We start from the raw sequence: 19,957 nt of genomic DNA, 5'->3' as shown, positions 1-19,957 counted from the left end.
AACTGCTCCCCATTCCCCAGAGCCTACCTTAAAGCAGAGGGGTGTTAAAAGTTAACTTAATATCTGGGTGTGTGCTGGGGCAGAAAAGGGTCTTGCCAACTTGAATAGAGTGAAGTGACTGACTAAAAGCACATCTCTGCAGAGAGTGAGAAAGTGGCCCCTGATAGAAGAGAGATTCTTCATTGCAGAGAGGTGAAGGAAAAAGTGTTCCAAATATATGTACTAGCAGTGCCACCCAGTATTGCCCGGGTCTGTAGCTGACATGCACTTGGGGCTCTGCTATAGCCTTGTTTATGTTTTATTGTGTAGAACTTCCTAAAAATGACAAAATCGACAATCACCCAAAATGACCTATACTGATAGCACAGGGCTCGGACCTGGCTCCACCACTGTGCAGGGCGAATGGGTGGGGTTGGGCAAATTTCACTATCATCAAACACCCGAGACGGGTATGCCGACCTGGTGTCCTAACGTCCTATTTTTGGAAAATTTGCAAAATCAGCAATCTCCCGAAATCACCTACACTGAGCAGAGGGCCGGACCCCGCCCTGTGCAGGGCGAATGGGTGGTGTTGGTCAGATTTCACTATCTCCAGTACACCACAAACTGTTGTGCAGCTGTAGCCAACCCTGAACATACAAACACAGTTTCACAAATATTTATGTATATATAAATGTTTTGGTTTTAAAAGTCTGTTGTGCTCCAACACTGCTAGCATTGCCAAGTGCACAGGGAGATTAAAAATAAAGAGTACTGAATGTGTGAAGATGCTTCTGTCAATAGAAAAGTGTTGCATTTTATTTAAATTAAACTTCATGTAAGGTGTATGCTCGGTCAGGTTTCAAAGTGCTACATGTTATAAAGTAAACCCCATGCAAAGTATATGGTGAAGTTAAATTATTCTGTCATGTACGGGGTGCTGCACTAGGGATGTAACGGTATAACGGTATACCGTTAAAGATACCGTGAACCACTTAATTGAACAATAATAACCGTCACATTGTTTATACCGTTATACCGTTCATACCGTAAAGTGTGCTTTTCAATCTGATTTGGAAAGGCTGCAGTAAGCAAGTGCTGCGCAGTCTTGGTCTTGCACTGTTGGATGTGCCGTCTGCCAAGTAGTTTCAGTTGGAGCAGTTTTTAATGCCATTCCATAAACCACACGTGCCTGACACAAAATCAATATGTTAGCAATAGGAAGAATAGATACAGTGCCAAGAAGGAAAAGGGTTTACTTTGGGTTGACGGCTTTGGGGTTTATATATTTATAATGGATAATGTTCTCTAAACATATGGCAATGGGGGATTTCCCTGGTTCTATCATTGAATTTACATATAATAAGTCACACTGCGAAATTCACTCATCTCTGTGGGTATTCCCTGCTGCCATACCAAAGGGTAACATGTCAGTTATTACTGAACACCTTTTGGCTCGCAAGTGAACTAAAGGCTGTAACGTAAAGAGAGTGCGTCTGTGTGTGTGTGGGTGTGTGTGTGTGTGTGTGTCTGTGTGTGTATATGCGCACAAGCATATACTACCATCAGCCTCCATTGATCGGTGGCATGCAGGTTATCAAGATGGCAACATGTTCATCTTCACCAGTAGCCAGTGGGGGAGCATAAAAACCTAAATGACCACTTAAGTAAAGCTATTCAGTTTGCTTTGCCAGATGCAGCAGGGCTCCCCCCTCCTCCTCTCTACATGTGTGTTTGTGTTTGGTGGAAGCAAGGCATTTCAGTGGAAAGTATGTTGAAAAGCCCAATTCTGGCCCTGGATGCCTGGTTTTGTTTGTGATGCTAAATCTGTCAATTTATGACCTTTTAGAAAATATTTGTTAAGATTAGTTAACTCCACCTGCTATACCGCGATAACCATGATATACCGTCATTTGGCAAGAAGGTTATCGTACCGTCATAAAACTAATACCGTGACACCCCTATGCTGCACAATTCTGTACATTAAGAGTATTTTGTGAGTGACCCAGGTACATGTAGTACTCTATAGGCCTGTGTTTCTATGTAACCAAGGTGGAAATCACCAAAGAAGGACAGCTGTACATGTTGTGGAGTTAAGGGATCTGTGATCTTTGTTATCCTAAACCAACTAATGTTTTCAATTTGTGTGAAACGTGAATTATTAGGAAAGGACAGCATTTGGGCCATGGAGTGAGGTGGTGTGATTTGTGATTTTGTTCAAATATTACATTTTCTATGTATTAATAAATATATATTCCTTCTACTCACTGCTCTGATTCTTGGCTTATCTATGGCAGAGGGGTGAGGGATCTATGTGGTATGATATGGTGCATATGCTAAACAGATTGGATGCCCTATGCACTGAAAGACTCAATAAATGTGTTTCAGAAAATTACATGCAGAGGACCAGAGAGTGTGTTCATTATTAATAATATATCATTTTATTCTGTTACAAATTCAATCATTTCAAAACAATTCATTTCAAACAAACATATATTTTTCGTAAACAACGTTTTTTTGTGTGCAAATAACGCATTTTTGTGTAAACATTTCTCCTATGCATAAATCATTAATACACAATTCAACCATTCATTTTCCCAGCCAAGATCTGGTTTAGATAAAGACTTTCTAAATAACTTTTGCAGTAGTAATATTCCTACTGTGACAGTCCACCATTGTACATAGATGCACAAAAATGCATTATTTGCACACAAAAAAACGTTGTTTACAAAAAATATATGTTTGTTTCGAAATTATGTTTTTTATGAATTTGTAATAGAATAAAATGATATATTTTTAATAATGAACACACTCTCTGGTCCTGAGCATGCAATTTTCTGAAACGCATTCATTGAGTCTTAGGGCATCCTATCTGTTTAGCATATATTGAATTTACCCCAGATGCCCATGTTGGGGTCCCCACCTTTGTTTTTGGATGATATGTTACATAGGGCTAGATTGAATAATATAAAAAGGTATATTGGTATGGTGTATTTTTGGGGGGGGACAACTCCCTGCATTAATGGTTGCCCCATAGATATCTCCTACAATGCTATCATGATGACATGTTGTCATGGCACCAGCACATCTGGACAAGACATTATGACATCTGAACATAATAACATGAATTCACATTATAGTATGATATAGCATCACCATAACAAAAGATCATGAGAAATCATGACATGCTTTTATGACCATTGTTCATGGAATATCATGACAGGTCATGATATAATGTCATTGCTTTCTGAGATACATTAGCAACAGAACATGTGGCAGGTTTGGAAAAACAATCCAACGGCTACCTCAATCCAAACCTTGCCAACAGAACAGGTGATCGGTTTTGTCGCACCATTCCAAAAGCAACCGAGCCAGAAGGCCTGGCAAGAAGCCGCAGGCATGGATGCCTGTATTCACCACCCTCACCGTCCTACTCATCCTCCTTGCGTCCAAACGCAAATAGCAGATTCCCAGCCATGGTCACTTAACCAGCTCTCCTTTCTTTGAGATACCTGACCTCCAGCAAATTCTACACCTCGCCCACCAAACAAAAACAGCACATTCTGCGCCCACTCCCACCCACGCGTACAGGGCGCAATTCATTAGCCAACAACCAAGCAGCAGAACATCACTTGGCGCTCTGCTGTGGCAGCACAAGCCACACCGTCCCCAGTTCAGCTCATTTAGAATCATATAAGTGCACAGAGAACATATCAAAACACTTGCTCATGCTGGCTGTGCCCAAATATATGCCAGCATTACACAAAAATAAACACCAACAAACATGCTGCCGGTGCCATGCCCAACAAACTAACTCAGCCATGCACGCTTCACACTTGCACACACACTCAGTTTTGGATTCATACTGGGTTACAAATACCTACGCACACACAGACCGACTCGCTAACTCACTGACACACATGTACAATCGCTCAAACACTCTTACATGCCTATGCAATATTTTTTATTCACTTTGTGATTTATTTATTCTGAGAGAAGTTGATTGTGCTATGCCACGGATAAAGTGGTTTTGGACATTTTTGTGCTAATTCTGATTACTTTTAATTTAAATAGAAACCAATATATTTCCTGTACACCGGCCTGGTTCTTGGCTGTTAACTCCGTGGAGAGGGATACAAGGGCCATGATATGTTGTCTGAGATAGGGCTAAAAAAAGAATCTGTTTAACAGTTTATTGCATAACCACGTGAGTGGGAGAGGGAAGGAACTCCCAGGGCTGAGGGTGGCTTCTCAATAAACCGTTACACCTGATTCCCCTGCGCTTGGGCGATTTACAAATGTAAAAATAAATAAGTAAATGTTTCATGGGAAGTGACAAAAGTAATTCATAGTGGGGGTATTTTTAATCAAGCACAAAATGTATTTCAACAATAAAACAAATATATTTTTGTAAGCTATACTTGTCTACTAGACCTAGTAATTTGTGCATGTTTAGCTTGCAGCTCCTCTCCAGATCAGGCATTGGCATTAGGGCCAGTTCCTGTGGCACGCTTCTGTTGGCGCCACTGACCCAACCGTATCCTTAGAGCTTTGTGGGTGCAGGCAGGTGCAGACTCACAAGTGTGCACTGTTTCCGAGTTTTTGTTCTGAGTGGTTAGTTGGCTCCCCTTTTTGTCGATTGGCCTTTTTTAGTGGCTTAGATATAGCTCGGGCTGCATGTATTCACAGTCTTTGGTGACTTCTGTTTTTCCGACACTAGATTGGCTTCCTGTTGGGAAGTTTCACAATTCGTATCTGTTTTTTTTTCTACTTCTGTGAAAGTATTTTTCTCAGCATTTGTCTATCGTTCATACGGCGTGCACTATGCCACACCACTTGCGTCAGGTATAAATTTGATGCGATTTGTGAATATACAGCAGGGGCCAGATTATCAAAGATTTGCACTTGTGCAAACAGGTGGAGCAAATGAATTGAGCACCAATGTTGCTGCTCTAATAACACAGAATCTAGCAAACAGGTTTAGCCCTATTATTATCTAAACATTTTGTCACAGGGGGAACATTGGAGCAGACTGTTTTATTTACTAAGATTTCCTTGTTACATGAAAAGAAATGCAGACACCTTTAGTGGTATGTTATGCTGCGAAAATAGGGCAAGAAAGAGCCTGATACATTGTTGCCCTGGTGCAAACCTTTTTAGATAATATGGATTGTGACAAAATCATTTTGCTCCTTTTTGCATTATCAAAGCATTTGCTACCTTGTTTTGCAGCAGTGCAAATGTTAGATAGTCTGGCCCCAGGTTGGCACTGCAGAGCAATTGGGTCCCAGCCTCGTGTTCACTGGAGCTTCTCTAGGCTCTCACACACATTTCCCTGGGGACACCCATTTATGCGCATATACTTGAAATGTGCGCTATCACAGATTATATCGGGGTCCTGTAACCCTGATATAATTTGGACCTGAATAAGTAAGTACAAATTCCCAACAAGCACAGACCCGGGGATTGAACCTGTGTTTCTCTGCATCGTCTTGATTCCAAGGCGAGCACGTTGCTGCTGAGCTATCCTCCCGAGACTGGAAGAAAACGCTTCTGTGAACAAGGCCCTAGGTGTATTTTTTCCGAGCCGCTCTTTGCCTCTTCATCTAGCTGCCCCACCCAACCAACACACACCACATTTATTTTTAAATCGCAGTGGAGAGAAATCAACGTGTTCTCGGCCATCAATCGTCTGACACTCGCATCAGGCGGTGTGCTCTTCCCCAGACCTTCTGTTATTGTAATGCTTCACTGCTTTCCTCTTTTGGTCTCAGCTACAGAACACCGTTTTTTTTATTAAAAATCTTTTGAAGCACCACATCCAGCAGGCATCAGGACGCTACATGTACACAACAGACTAACAAAACAGGACAGACACATGGTTCCAGGAAAAGTCAACAGTCAGTCAGTTGGCGGTCAGTTGGCGGTCAGGTTCAAAGTCAATCACATAGGTGTGTCTTTAGCAGCTTCCTAAACACCAGCTGTCTAGTGTCCAGCCTCAGTGCTGGCGGCAAGGTGTTCCAAGCCTGGGCTGAGAGTGTATGAAAGGATGGTCCTAGGCCTCTGCATTTACTGGTCCTGGGACAATCCGCAGACCGCTTGCGCTAGATCGGAGTTGCCTAGAGGGGGCACGTAGTTTCATTTGCTCCATTAGGTATGCAGGGCATTACCATGGATGCATCTGTGGGTCACAGTTCACTTCTAGAGTATACAAAGTTGCGCTGATTATTAGAAGAAAGAAAATGTATTTTATTTTCCTTTGACTTAAACATGGGGCCAGATTACAGAAACATTGCTCAGTGCAAGTGCAAGGTTGCCTGGTATTAAGACTAGGGCAAAGTTTGCCCTATTTCTAAGAACACCTGAACATATTAGAAAACCATTGCACCATGACACGTGTTGTTTGGCATGTTACAACCCCAAGGGAAAACATTGAGTACAAGTTGGAAAATGGTGTTGGTGTGCCCTTTCCTTTAATTGCCCCCCGAAGATAAACCTCTGGCTGTTGAAGTTTATGGCAGGTGATCCCATTGAAGTTATTGGCTAGACCAACATACTTTTGAAGCGTGACAAATATTTACGGGCAGAGTGATCCTATGGATGACATGAGGGTGAAAATGAACCCTTTAGATTGGTGACCGCTTCCAAATAAGGGGGAGTTTGGAAATGCCATAAGGGCAAGAAAGTGGTGGGAGACATCCATCCTCGAGGTGCAGCATCTACCTTTTCATAAGTGCCAACTGGCCTCATGATACATGTGAATACCTTCATCTACTCCTGGCTTTAATCCAAATATACTTTGCATTCAGTAATGCAACCTCTATCTATCAGCAGGCAAGGAGCAGGCCTCGGCATCCAGAGCGCAGCCACGGCTGCAGAGGCATAGACAGGGTCGGGCCATTTGCGGGCGTTAATATATCTGCGGTGGGCAGAACTACATTCGCTTCAGGCCCCACTTGTTAGGCAGTCCTGGCTACACCTCTGCGGCTGCACTGGGATTTCCCTTACCAAGGAGTCGGGTGCCCTCCCTCAAACCACAGTGCCTAATTCCTGCAGGGTGCGTGCCAAAACACATTTCATAGCTCGATATGTGAACATCGAATTCAGGCTACGAAACCCCCTGCCCACCCACCATAAAAAAAGGTCAGGATCTACCAGAACAGGGTATTTTTCAGAGAAGACGCATTAAAGCTTTAATTGCTGCATTACAGATTGTTAGGCAGACTACTCAGCAGCAATGACTGTTACCACTGGTGGTAATCAGAAGGGTTCCGCCATATTGCAGGATTAACATTGATAGGATGGTAACTGATACGACTGAATTTTGCCACCGGGAATTCTTTTTTTTCTTTCTTTAGCAGAACAGGTGGGGCAACATTTAAGACTAAATGCATCAGGTCCTGTTACATCCCGAAACTTCCGCCGCCTAGGGATCGACAAAGGTGGTCTTGTTGGAGCAAAACTCAGCATCACATGGATTCTGCTATTGTATCAGCCTCATAGCCCGACTATTCTGGGACCCCATTTATTCCAAGAGCCGATTTGGGGAACGTGCCAATTCCCAGAACTTTCTCTTAGGCCTCAAGGACACGACCAACAGGACCAGAAACACGAGCTTATCCCAAAGTCTCCAGTGAGAGGAAGGAAAAATGTGGAACCTGGGAAAAGATCTGGCTGGTGGAAAAATTGTGAACAGGGGTCTATCAACAGGTACTTTAAGAGGACTGTTCTTAGCAATTCTTCCAGGCCTTCTTTCTTCTTTGCATTCTGTTAGTTGCAAATGTACGCAATGCCCAAACCCTCCGCGAAAAGTCTCCGAAGTCTATAGCCCACCCAATTTCTCCTGTGGCACGTGTCTTAAGTGTGGAGGCACTCATCAAGAGACTTGTAATAAGTGAGGGTACCGAGATATGAAATAACACGTTCTAAAGCCTAAGGACAGTCCATGCCTCACATCCATAAACACGGTCTAGATTAGACATAATCTTTTATTGCTTGAGGTCTAGAAACATTTTACTGTTAGGGTGAGTGCTGTGGCAAACGAGCAGTGAGCAGAGTTTGCATTGCTTGCTCAGAATTGCATCCGTTAATCGCCATCACAGAGAGATATCAAATATACAATTCTGTGGTCATTCTTATGTTCCCAAAATGCTCCTTGCTTTAATGCAAATCAACAAGACCCAATGCCTCCTGCAGATACAATTCTGGCGCACTTTATTCAGTTCCTACGAGGAGATTATGTGCTGCACAAACTGGGCAGGATCTCGGTCACGCCCATGTCACTCTGACACCCATTTTTCCCTTTATCCCCAAAATTGGAACGGGGTGTCCAGAGTACATTGTGTTCTCTTTCAACACTGACTATAATAGGAAATGCAAAACTAGTTTAAATGCAAAGAAAGTAGGACTGTGTGGGCTGCTCACACTAGACCTTGGACAACTATAGGGGCCCGATTTATGCAAATGGGGCCGAAATCCTGCAAGGGCTGCGCGCCAAAAAGGTCACTGCACGAGCCTGCATGCAGAAAGAAAAATGCGCGCCTCACGTATTCATGGAATTGACTGCACAAAGTAACCGTATTCGCAAGTGACGACTGCAACGCCCCCGACACGCTCACACGCAAAGCATGAACAGCCAGAACAGCTATCTTTGTGCGATCCACGGGCACGAATACATGCACATTTCAAACAGCGCATGGAGTCCCCTGTAAGCAGGCCTGCGACTCGGGGACCCTGCGTGGGGTCTCCCGTAACTGTATCCGGCACCCCCCCCGACAACATGTGTATACAAAATTGTAACTCGCCAATAACTCTGAAAATCTGTGTGAGAAACCCGTAAAACATTCCTGCACACCTGCTACACTGCTTACACGCACCCCTAAGTTACATCAGAACCATGATTGAGTACACACACCCCGAAATCCGATATGTGACCCTCACCTGCGTGCTGAAAATCTTACGCACAAATGTACTTACGCCTGCCTTCGGGTGGCAGATCGTATGACAGACTTGCCTGGCCATTTCCCAGTCGAGACTTTGCGTGATCGAATCCATGAATATGTCTCCAGCCACGCAATAGTGGTCATGCAAGGGTCTGCCTGCTGGCCATCCCTTGTAATGCCCACATTTTCGAACATTTTTCCCCATTTTTGGTGTTCCACCCCTTCACAGCCCTCTGCAGAGGCCACGCCCATGCTCCGCTTGGAGTCTCATGCAAGGCCCTCGACGGCTCGCACAGATGTCCCGAGCCAGCGCGAACTCCACGCAAGCCCAGGGAAAATACAGCACATTCGCTTCCATGAATCAATGAAGGCAGATTTGCACGTAGTTGCGAGCGCGAGTTCCCTATTTTACGTGCAAATACTTCCATGAATTGGGCCCTTGATCTCTGTATAAAATCCTTGAAAGAACTTAAAAGCAGGCATGCCCAAAGGGAGGAAAGTGGACAGGGGGCTGGGTTGGAAACCATGGCTCTGTCACCAGACTAGCTCTAGCCCTTGTGCGACTATTGTGGATACAGTAAGTGCTTGAGCACCATGTGCCTGCCTCCTCCTCGGTTTTATCTTGCTGTCAATTGCAGGCAGATACATACAAGTTTTCCCTGATATCAACACAAGCAAGTTGCAACTTCTTTAAAGCATTTGCCTTTTTGGCTTTCACGGAAGCAGAAGCCACAACAGCGATGGGCTTCGCCATATCAAATCGTCCCATACCTCTATCACAACTGCTTGGGGTGGGCCCCAACAAGCATAGATCTAGTTACTGTCTTCATGATCTGTTTACTGTATACATTATTAAAACCTTTGCATGCAGCTATTCCTGTGCTTTTGAAGAATGACTGCTGCTTCAAATATTGCAGCTCGCTTGCGGAAAAACACAGGTCGATCAATTAACTTGGAAATTAAGGATCTCGAGTCATTTAGAGACAACTGTCCATCTCATTTTTGCTTCACAATGATTAATTATTAAATAAGCATGTTGCATGCCCATATTCAAATAAGTGACCGAGAAACTTTAGGATTATATCGGGTTAGAATGAGACCCACTGGCTCAGAATCCCCCAAAAAACAAAAAAGGGGGTTCCCCAAAGGGCAATTAAAATTAACGATCATATATCATGAGGTCACTTAAGAACTAAGATCAAATATGGATTATTTTGGAATAATTAAAGAAATTGGTTATGCTTTGCAGCACAAGTCTACATGAGTTATACTAAGATTCTTGCCCTGGTGAAGTGCCAGATGCATGAAACACATGTTTGAATGTGTAACTTAATGTAAGAGGTATTGTAGAGCACCCTTTCTGCCCCTATTGGAGGTCTCACTGCACATGGTTCTGTAGGATAAGGAGAAGATATTAGTAGGATAGTGGCAGAGGCGAAACCTATGGTGCTGATGGCTGTAGGTCAGGATTACTCAGATGCTGTGTGACACTTGTGAGTATGAGCATTGTCATCCCCAGGTACCCCAGAATCCTGTGTAAGAAATTTGGGTCCACCCCTTACACCGTCTTGGCCCCCATGCACATAGTAGACCCAGAATAAAATGCCATGCCACAATAAACAGCTGGACTGGCTGCATTAAAAGGGGCCAGTCTGGCCAAGTAATAATATATGTAACAAGAGTCAGTGGTGCACTCCTAAGTATTGTGATTATTTGGAGGGGAGTTTTACAATTAATCTGGAGTTAAGCTTTCAGGTGTGGGCGAGGAACTGAGGTCTTGGTACAAGCCCCCTACACAAAACAAGAAAAAAAGAGAAGATTCAGCCGAGGAATCCTCCCGTTCCCAGCACTCTATCTCGTGATAGTAAAACCATTAAAATGTCAGTGTGGCCACGTAATAACATATACTATGCTTGGATTATCAAAGATGTCCAGAAAACAAGTCACGCCACAGTAAGAAAGGGCTAGAATGGCTACCCTAAAATGACAGTCACGACAAAGAATAACCCATACCATGCTTGATTTATCACAGATGCCCAGAAAACAATCATGTATTGGCTGCCCATGAAAATGGCAGTGCCAGTATGGCTCACTGCCCCTCACACTCCATCCATCAAAATCAGCAACTTGGCTGCCTGCCCACAGCAGCACATTCACAAGCGCAACCCCATTTACATGTAATCAAACCATTCACTCTTGCACCTATACACCATTCACACAGTCACAGATGCATGATACACTCGCCCATTCACACACATTACAATACAAACATCATGTACATTGCACAAAAAAAAAATATATATATCTTATCTGCTTGGGATCTACGTCAGGAAGGATTGCACTTCAGCCACCTCCCGCGCGCCATGCTCCACTGGGCTGACAGGAAACCAGAAAGCTGGATCCTTTCCCGCGCAGTGGGGCCTAACAGAAAGCCAACAGCATTCCAGATGCAGAGCTCCAGACACTGCTCTGCAACTAGAACATTACTTTGAAGTTGGAGCACAGGCACTGCGACTTTGGAAAGAAGTCAGATAATTTCTGATCTGACTTATTTCCAAAGTAACAGTGCATGGGCTGCAACTTCAGAAAGTGCAGGGCCGGCTTGAAGGGCAATGGCTGCGGTGGACCCTTTATGTCTTGCGCCCCTGTGCGGCCACACCGCTCGATCACCCCTTATGCCGGCCTTGGAGTATATTACCCATAGGGAAAATCCCAGGACCAGATAGACGACAGATCTTGGGGTCTGGTTAAGTCCAGGTTTCCTGATAACAGGATAGGCATATGGCTAGTATTACTGTTAAGCCCTTCTAAGATGGCGCGCACAACAACCTAACAGCGCAGTGAAACAAACCAAGTCCAGTAGACACTATTAGCACACCGGTCGTTATGACAACGGTTGCCAAACAGAGGGAGACGCCACCGCACACAATCCGCTGGACTCTCCATTTTCGGAGCAGCACCACGCATGGTAAGAGCCCGCATTAGACAGCTCGCCCGCCCTTCTGATTCTTAATCGTGCACAGGTAACGATATCTTACGAATGCACGTTTTCTGGTCCTCTTTAGCCCAATCTTCGCCACAGCGCGGAATAATAAGAATGATGACAGAAACCCGATCTCACTGGCAACTGTTGTAACAAGTGACTATCTTTACAGCCAGCAGAAGTGACCACGTTCTACATAAATTGAGGTACTTGTGGTTTTAATACTCAAACTGATCTGTAGCCTATACTGGGCTTAAAGAATGACACAAGTTTACCGGTTCCTCTAGAGTTAATGAACAAGCTGCAAAAGACCTCTTCCAGACCTAACCGATGACGGCACACCACCACCGCCATACTAAAGCACTCACAGCCCTGCTACGACTGCATCCTCTACAAGTGAGGTGAGTGTAGTAGGAACAATATTTCCACACTGGGCCCCATAATGAGGACATGTGGCTGTCTAAATGTAACACTGTAGGTTGTACCCCTTTGGTCTTAGTTTTAGCGATTTCTAAAGCATACAATTTTTTATGCTTTCCTATTTATTAGGTATTTAGAAGGACGTAAATTATCGCCTATCCACGTTCCCAGGAACAGGATGGCCCTCTGTAAAACCCCTGTACAGGTAATACCTATACCGCTTGCAGGTGATACTCTATATAAAAGAGTCAAACTGGAGTAAGGAGAATCATTAGCTGACTCCAGTCTTTTCTTGTCTTTTGTTTGATAGGGAATGGATTACATTTCCCACTATTTGTTATAATCTCAACACTAGCAACGTCTGCAAGTCTATTTTACAACCTGGTTTCAACTCCTGAAGAAAGCTCAGGATGTTTCCCCTACGAACTGAAACATGTCGAGACTGTACACTGTATAATAGCATAAAAGTGAATATATGATACAATTAACCACCAAACGAGGTGGAAAACTCGAGGGTATATTGAACCAATACAGAAACCCGAGATCAACAGGATAAACAATCCATGTTCTGTTAAGAGTACCCTGGTTATCGAAATGACATTTTGCAAATGTATATTTCTAATTAATCACAATGTATGTACTGTTTTATTTTATATATCTTTTTAAACATTTAAACATTTGATGTGTGTGATGTTGAAATGTAAGATGTGTTATAATATTGATTAAAATGATATTTTAAGTGCTGCAAGTCACCCCATTTGCAGTTTTCTACCCTATCAAACTGGCCTCTATTTTTCCAAAATAAAATGTCACCACGTTCGTGGGCATCACTTCCAAGCACAGATCTATGCAGGTGCCCTTCCCCGCGGCCTGAAACGCATGGACCACATCGCCTCGGCCCGCAGGCCGTCTCTCCGCCAGTTGTTGATCCAGCAGAGAGCCGATTCCAATATCCTAACACAGCTCTGCGTAGTATTCTCTGGACTATATAGCGAAACCGCGACTCCCACATCACATGGCCCGACGCATTAGGTCAGCCTCTCAAATGAAGAGATCTGTGCCACTGCCGCCAGAACGATAAACATGTTCGGAGCAAATCTCTCCATCCCCAAACCCTTGCATATGCTGTGCCAGTTTCAACTGGGCAGAAATGAGGCACAGGAACCAATAAATTAACGGACACACATCTGTGCATTGCCTTGTGTGACTCAATTGTTTAATCAGAGACTGGGAACTTTTTTAGTGACAAATGTGTGGAGACGTAGACAGAGTAGGGCAAGCCCCACTCAAAATCTATGAATGCCCACTCAGGCCCCACGTGTTAGACAATCCTGCCTGTGGTAAAGGGTGCCTTTTACAGGAACCCTTGCTGCACAGTGCACTAAGCCTTCAAACTGGCCCACAACGTCCCTTTAGACATTGTTTTATGGCTCGGCTCAGACTGGCCTATAGGACATTAGGCCCATGGCAGAAACAAAAACACAAAATGCTGATGTGGGTCCGTTTTTTGGTTCAATTTGGGCCAGTTTGATGAGTTAATTCACTCTGCGACTAGTAGTTTTGAACAGTGTTGCTGAATTGCACAATTTGCATCACACTTAATCAAAAAACTCCCCCTTGGGTACTATTCAAACAGTGTCACAAAAGGAATGAATTGCCATTTGCAACTGTAGGAGACTTTTCATTTGTGCCCGAGGCAGTTTTACGGCCCAGTCCGGCCCTCCCTCGGTTCGAACCTCGGTAACGAGACTGGCTTTGGAAAATACTGCAGAAGCCTGAAAACGCATCTCTTGTGCCAAACGTCTGAACCCGACTGCAGCTGGCCCCTTCCAGCTGGTGAGTCTAGGTGTCTTACCCTTCCTCCCTATGTCCAGTTCTCTGCCAACTCTGAAGCAGCCACCTGCAGAGCAAACTCCGTGTCCCCCATGGCCCCCAGGACAGAGCTGCCCGTTTACACGGGAGGCGATGCAGAGTCCCGCAGGTAAAGCAGCCAACTGCCGAGCACTTTACTCCCAGCTGGTGATAGGCCGGAGCAGCGCCGACCAATGGGGGATAACTACAACATCTCTGTGAGGCAAAAGAAACACTGGCCCAGCTGAACCAACCCTGCAGTGAATGAGCCCCCACACCCTCTTTTTTATTTTATTTTGGAGAATCACAATGGCGCAAACTGTCTGGCTGAAGGTGGACTGGCGTATAGTGTAAGGGAGATAGCGGTTTCACTGGACATACGGGCTCGACTGGACTATTAACGCCACCCAACCCACCTTTTAGCGGCATCAACATGTCAGAAGGGGTGGCCTTAGCGCCAGCAGCACCCGCGGCAGCAAAACAAAAAGTGGGGCCCCTGCGTGCCCCATGTCATGCAGGGATTGGGGGGGGGGGCACCACAGTAGCATCAGTGACCTATTGTTATTAAATGCGCCCCAATTTCAATAGGCGTGACAGTGGGCTAATGGCACCACCAGCGGTCGCCCGGGCGGCCCTGCCTAAAGCCGGCCCTGAAGTCAGATTACTATAGGGTCCAGTCTCCCTGTGTGCCCAAGATGAGAGCACACTGGGGGCTCTGTGCCAGCAGAGTGGACGCCTCTGCTGGCCATAGAACCTTACCCAAAGGGATATTCAAATGGGCTGGGCCTGAGGGACGCTTCCTGGCACTTAAGGCAGAGGGAGCCCCAGAGTAGACTCAGAGAAGTGGTGCGGGAGACATTCATGCCATTGGTCCAAAGGGGAAGTGGGGGGCGGGGGGGCACGCGGTTAGAAGCTTTCAGCAATTTAGTTTTGATCCATCCCACCACTCTCCCTCTTACCCCTTATAAATAGGGGTGGGCGAATTACCACCAGCGAATGAAATTGGCGAAATTCGTCGTCAATTCAGTTTAGTCAGCCGGTGCTTTTCCCTCTTCCACCACATGTTTTGGCAGTTTACTTTTTGCTCGATTTTGTTTTATTCCATTGTTTGGGGGCTAGGAACACAGGGAAAAAACTGCATTTTGGGGAAAAACCTAAAACGTACAGTAGCAAAATATCCGAAATTTCATTTTCACAAAAGACATTTTGAAAAAACGAAATTTTGGTCAGGAAAAGGGAAAAATAGCAATTTTCACTCCGCAGGAAAAAATGGCAGATCAGGCGAATGTTGCCTGGAATTTGCCTATTTCCCTTCAGAACCAAATTCAGCCAATTTGCCACTCCTGCTTACAAATAGTGCTGCAGCCCTGCTTTTTCCTGGGAAAAAAAACAGACCCTCTTTCTAGCGAGAGGAATACTGATAGAAAGAAGTGCCAATTTAAACGTAAGAAACGCACAACAAAAATAATACATTGCCTTTGGGTCCCTGGCATGTTATTAGATTTGGAAATCTACCACAAGGGCCTTGTTTTCCTTCCTAGACTTTGAAGCTATGTCTATGTATGCTGTAGTGACTCTACGGTGGCATTCGTTTTTATATTTATTTAAAATGGGTCTCATCTCGTACAGAAAACCTTCTCTGAGGATACATTAGGACCGCTCCTATTGCCAGCTAACAAAAAAGGATGCCACTGGGTGGGCAGGATGGAGAGAGGGGCGGTATGTGCCAACACTATACTTCAGTCAGTGTCGTTTCTAAGAAGTCTTCTGATATTTAAATTGTTTAATTGCAGCTGTAAAGGATTTTTTTGTGTAATGAATAAAAGGTCTTAACCCAGTGTGCCTTCAGCAACTTAATTTGTAAGCAATGTGTGTCCTCCCATATGTTCCTTGTACTTAAGTCCTGTTAAAAAAAAGCATTGTCTAAGACAACAATTTTGGCCTGTGCAGGGTTGCTAGATATGCCCAGGTACATTGCATGGCCTGGTAGCACCATCATGGCAGTCCCTGGCACATGTCCATCCCATGCATACACAAAAGCCCGAACGGTTGGCTTTGCCAATGCTTCTTTGCTTGTGTAAGAAATGACTTAAGGGCCTGATTTCCAAAAATGTTTTCAATTGAACTTTCCCATGTTAAAACAGTTTTGTAAATCAGGCCCTAGGTGTGCTAATGCTATATGAACAGGTCTGTGAGACTTGGAAAAATTACACGCATTGGGCCTAATTCATGGAACCTTTAGCACACTGCAAAAAGTGACTTTGGACTGCCAACAAACACCCTGATTCACAGAGCGGCGCAAAGTGTATTTTTGCGGAGCAAAGTCACTTTGCACTGCAAAAGTACTCTGTGCTCTGTGCTAAAGTTCCATGAATTGGGTCCATTATTTTTATAAGTCTAGTAAAGCTCATCGGAGACGAATCCTGTTTTGTTATAAATATTATCAGGGCATTTAATGAGTTTGTATCTCGCTTTGAGAAGCAGCAAAGCGCTTTACAATCATAGGGGGATGAACACATTGAGGGAAGCAGAGAAAAAGGGAGCGTGGAGCAAACAGGGTAGGGTGGGGTGGGCTGTTTGCAGCAGGGGATCTACAAGCAATGTGGTGGCGGGGGGGGGGGGGGGCAGATCAGCGAGGCTCCGGTAGGGTGGAGAGCGCACGCCGTGTGGTCCTGGGTGTTAAGGAGCAGCCATTCCTTGAGGAGGAAGGGCTTGAGCTCTTTCCTGATCTGCAGAAGTGATGGGGCATGTATGAGGTCAATTAATATGCAAAACGCTGCGAGCCACACTGTACCAACAAAAGAAGAATACAGTTTGAGTGCAGGTGTGAATACAGTCGGACTCATCTCAGGAGCCATGCTCCATTCGAAAGCCTCAGTCGGCAGTGTGTGCGCAACCCATCGAGCCTCAAACCAGTCAGGGAATGCTGTACTATGACGCAGATACATTGGAAACGGCGCTGCATTTGTGCACCGTTTCCCCAAAATTGACTTTTCAACGCTGCATTGTAGTGAAACCTTTGCCAGGCGTGTGTTTTCCAGAGAAATCTGCCAAACTCTGGTTCGATGAAAAGGAAAACGTGTAATTGCCCCACTTTGTCCTTCACTATGGACATTCAAAGGAGACAGAGCATGCCTCTGAGGTAAACTAGGTGGTATTTCAGAAAACACCACGTTTTAGGCTTTAGTTACCCAGAAAAATAAAACTGCTTTGACTTGTGGGAAAAAGGCAATACCGCCACCCAAACCCCTGATAACAGACCAGGCAGAATTAGTGCATGCAGTAATTCTGTGTATCCCCCCTGGAGTCTTATCCAGGTGGACGAACGACAACCCTATACTGTGTGCCGAGTTACTCTTACCGCATGAGGTAGCAGTAATCACCTTGTTGGATCGGGCCAGGGTCAAGCTGGAGACTATGTACGTTTGTTAAGAAAGGGCAGAGAAATTGGAAAACAGAATGGTCCCAGGAGGAACACATGTGGCATCAAGGTGAATATTTCTGAATACCAGGAAGAAGGCCCCTGCTGGGGGGTTGGTTTACTTTCTATGGCCAGGGCCTATCTGCTGGAACTGCCACAGGTGGCAAGTAATTGGAGTGGTGGTTGCGGCTGTGGTGAAGTAAGCACCTGCCAACTGGGAAATAGATAGACCACTACAGCCTTTATTTATTAAGGGATAAGGCAATGTCCTCCCTAGGCCTCCAGATGCATGGAACGTGCTCTCCGGGACACCCGTGAAGGCATGCTTGCAATCTTCACTCTAAAATTCTCGCTGTTCTCATTCTCGTCGACCTCTCCTCTGCCTTTGACACAGTCAACCATTTTAACCTCGTAAAACGACTCTGTGATACCCTTGGCATCACGGAGCGGGCACTGGAATGGCTACCTCTTTCCTCACTAAGCACCCCGCCCAGTTGCAACTTGGCCCTTTCTACTCTACTACCACACTCTCTACCGGTGGCGTCCCCCAGGGCTCTATATCCTATCGCTGTGGTTCTTCAATATCTATATCGTCCCTCTCGCTCACCTAATATCTACCTCTCCTCAATTTCAGTGTTATGCTGATGACACACAGCTTTCCTTCAAACTTCCCTCTTCCCCCTCGTCTTCCTCCTTCTCATCCCTGACTGCCTGAGTGCCATCCAGGTATGGCGTGTGGCTTACAATCTATGTCTTAATGCCAGTAAAACAGAGATCCTACTCATTAGGACACCTGCAACCTATTTTCTTCGTAACCTATGGCCACCCTCCTTGGGCCCTCTAACCTCTCCAAATTGTGAGACTAAAAACCTTGGGGTCATCTTCGACTCCACTCTCTCCTTCACTCCTCACATCTTGACCTTGTCAAGCAGGCCTACTTCCTTCCAGCTTCACCTCCTTGGAGGCATTCTCCCTTTCCTCATCTTCCCCCAGAAGCTCAATGTCTCCAGAGCTCTGGTCCTCTCCGGGCTGGAATAATGCAACAGCCACTTTCTCAATCTCCCTCTTTCTTCCATAGGCCCCTCAGAAAATCCAGAATAGGGCTGCAAGAATGATGCTTGGCCTCAAGCCCAGGGACTGCATGTCTCCAGCCCTACAATCCCTCCACTGGCTCCCAGTGGCTGCTGTGAGGATCAAGCTCAAGATCCTCTGCATCATCCACAGGGCCTGCTAGGGCCTGGGACCACGCTATAGCTCCAACTGTCCCTCCCTATATACATCCCAGCTCGAGCCCTCTGCTCCTCTAACTCCAACTCTCTGATTGGCAAACGGCTCTCCAAGCAGAGAATGGAGGGCAGGCCTCTCTCTTCAGCTGGTGCCTCCCTTTGGAACAGCCTCCATGCCAGGGGTGTTGCTAGGTCTGGAAAATATCTGGGGCTACGCTAATTTTGGCACTGTCGGGACTGGGGGCTAGCTAGCATTTTTGGTTGTAACCCCTGAGCTTCTATCCGGGCCTACAACCAAAAAAGCAGCGGCTCTAGCCCCCTCAGCCCTCCCTCCCCCACAGCAACACCTCTGGTCCCTGCCCCTCTCAGACTTGAGCTGGACCAACATAAATTCCGGAAACTTCTCAAAACTCTGCTTTTCTCTACCTCTATCTCTCATTCCCTTCCTTGTTATTCACCCCTCTGCCGCGGAGACAGGTGGCCTGGTCCTTATGAATCTCACAGGATACCAGGCCTTCCACCCAATTGTCACCAGCAAACTCCCCCCCCCCAGAACTGCCCCTTACGGGCCCCCTGCCTGCTGGCTGTGCATTCCATACTTGAGATTCGTCTGCCATAGCACTTATCCTGAGGTCGCCTCGCTTGGCTCCCCTTGGCACTAGCCTCCCGGGCCCCCGCCAGCACTTGTCTATTCCTCGCCCCCTTCCACCCTCACCCATACCTATCTCCTGCACTTCTCTTCCCTGCCCTTGCAAGTCTGAATGCCAGGCCTAGCAGGAGGATGACTGTATATTTGCTGTTTTTTTGCCAATGTTATTCACTCCCCTTGTTCGTTCCCTCCTCACTTTGCCTTGTGGCGCCTTGAAACACAACTTTGTTGTATAGGCGCCTAACACATGTTCAATAAATAAAAATAAATAAATAAATGTATACTTCGTTCAGAACTGATAGGGTGGAGGGGCTGTCCAACATTACCACAGATTATAGCGCTGTGAAGTCCCTCTCAGCCCCACGTCTGATATATTGAGCACAGTGTTATAATTTGTAGTACTGATTTTTGCGTGATATCCGTTTTTATAGCCTTGGGTATTGCTGCATCATTTGCAACATGGTCTCAGCTGTTTTTCATATTAAG

At 45.5% G+C, this 19,957-nt stretch overlaps 1 protein-coding gene across 1 annotated transcript in view; it reads right to left on the bottom strand.

Annotated features, from left to right (window-relative positions):
• Window positions 1-19,957, bottom strand: part of LOC138572076 (arrestin domain-containing protein 2-like) — a 136,509-nt gene that overhangs the window by 114,331 nt on the left and 2,221 nt on the right. The gene's annotated exons all lie outside the window — the stretch shown is intronic.

The sequence above is a fragment of the Ambystoma mexicanum genome, chromosome 1p, assembly GCF_040938575.1.
Source record: "Ambystoma mexicanum isolate Mex_15411 chromosome 1p, UKY_AmexF1_1, whole genome shotgun sequence".
Taxonomy (NCBI): domain Eukaryota; kingdom Metazoa; phylum Chordata; class Amphibia; order Caudata; family Ambystomatidae; genus Ambystoma; species Ambystoma mexicanum.
The sequence above is the reverse complement of the archived record's forward strand: the minus strand, read 5'-3'. Positions and strand labels throughout refer to the sequence as shown.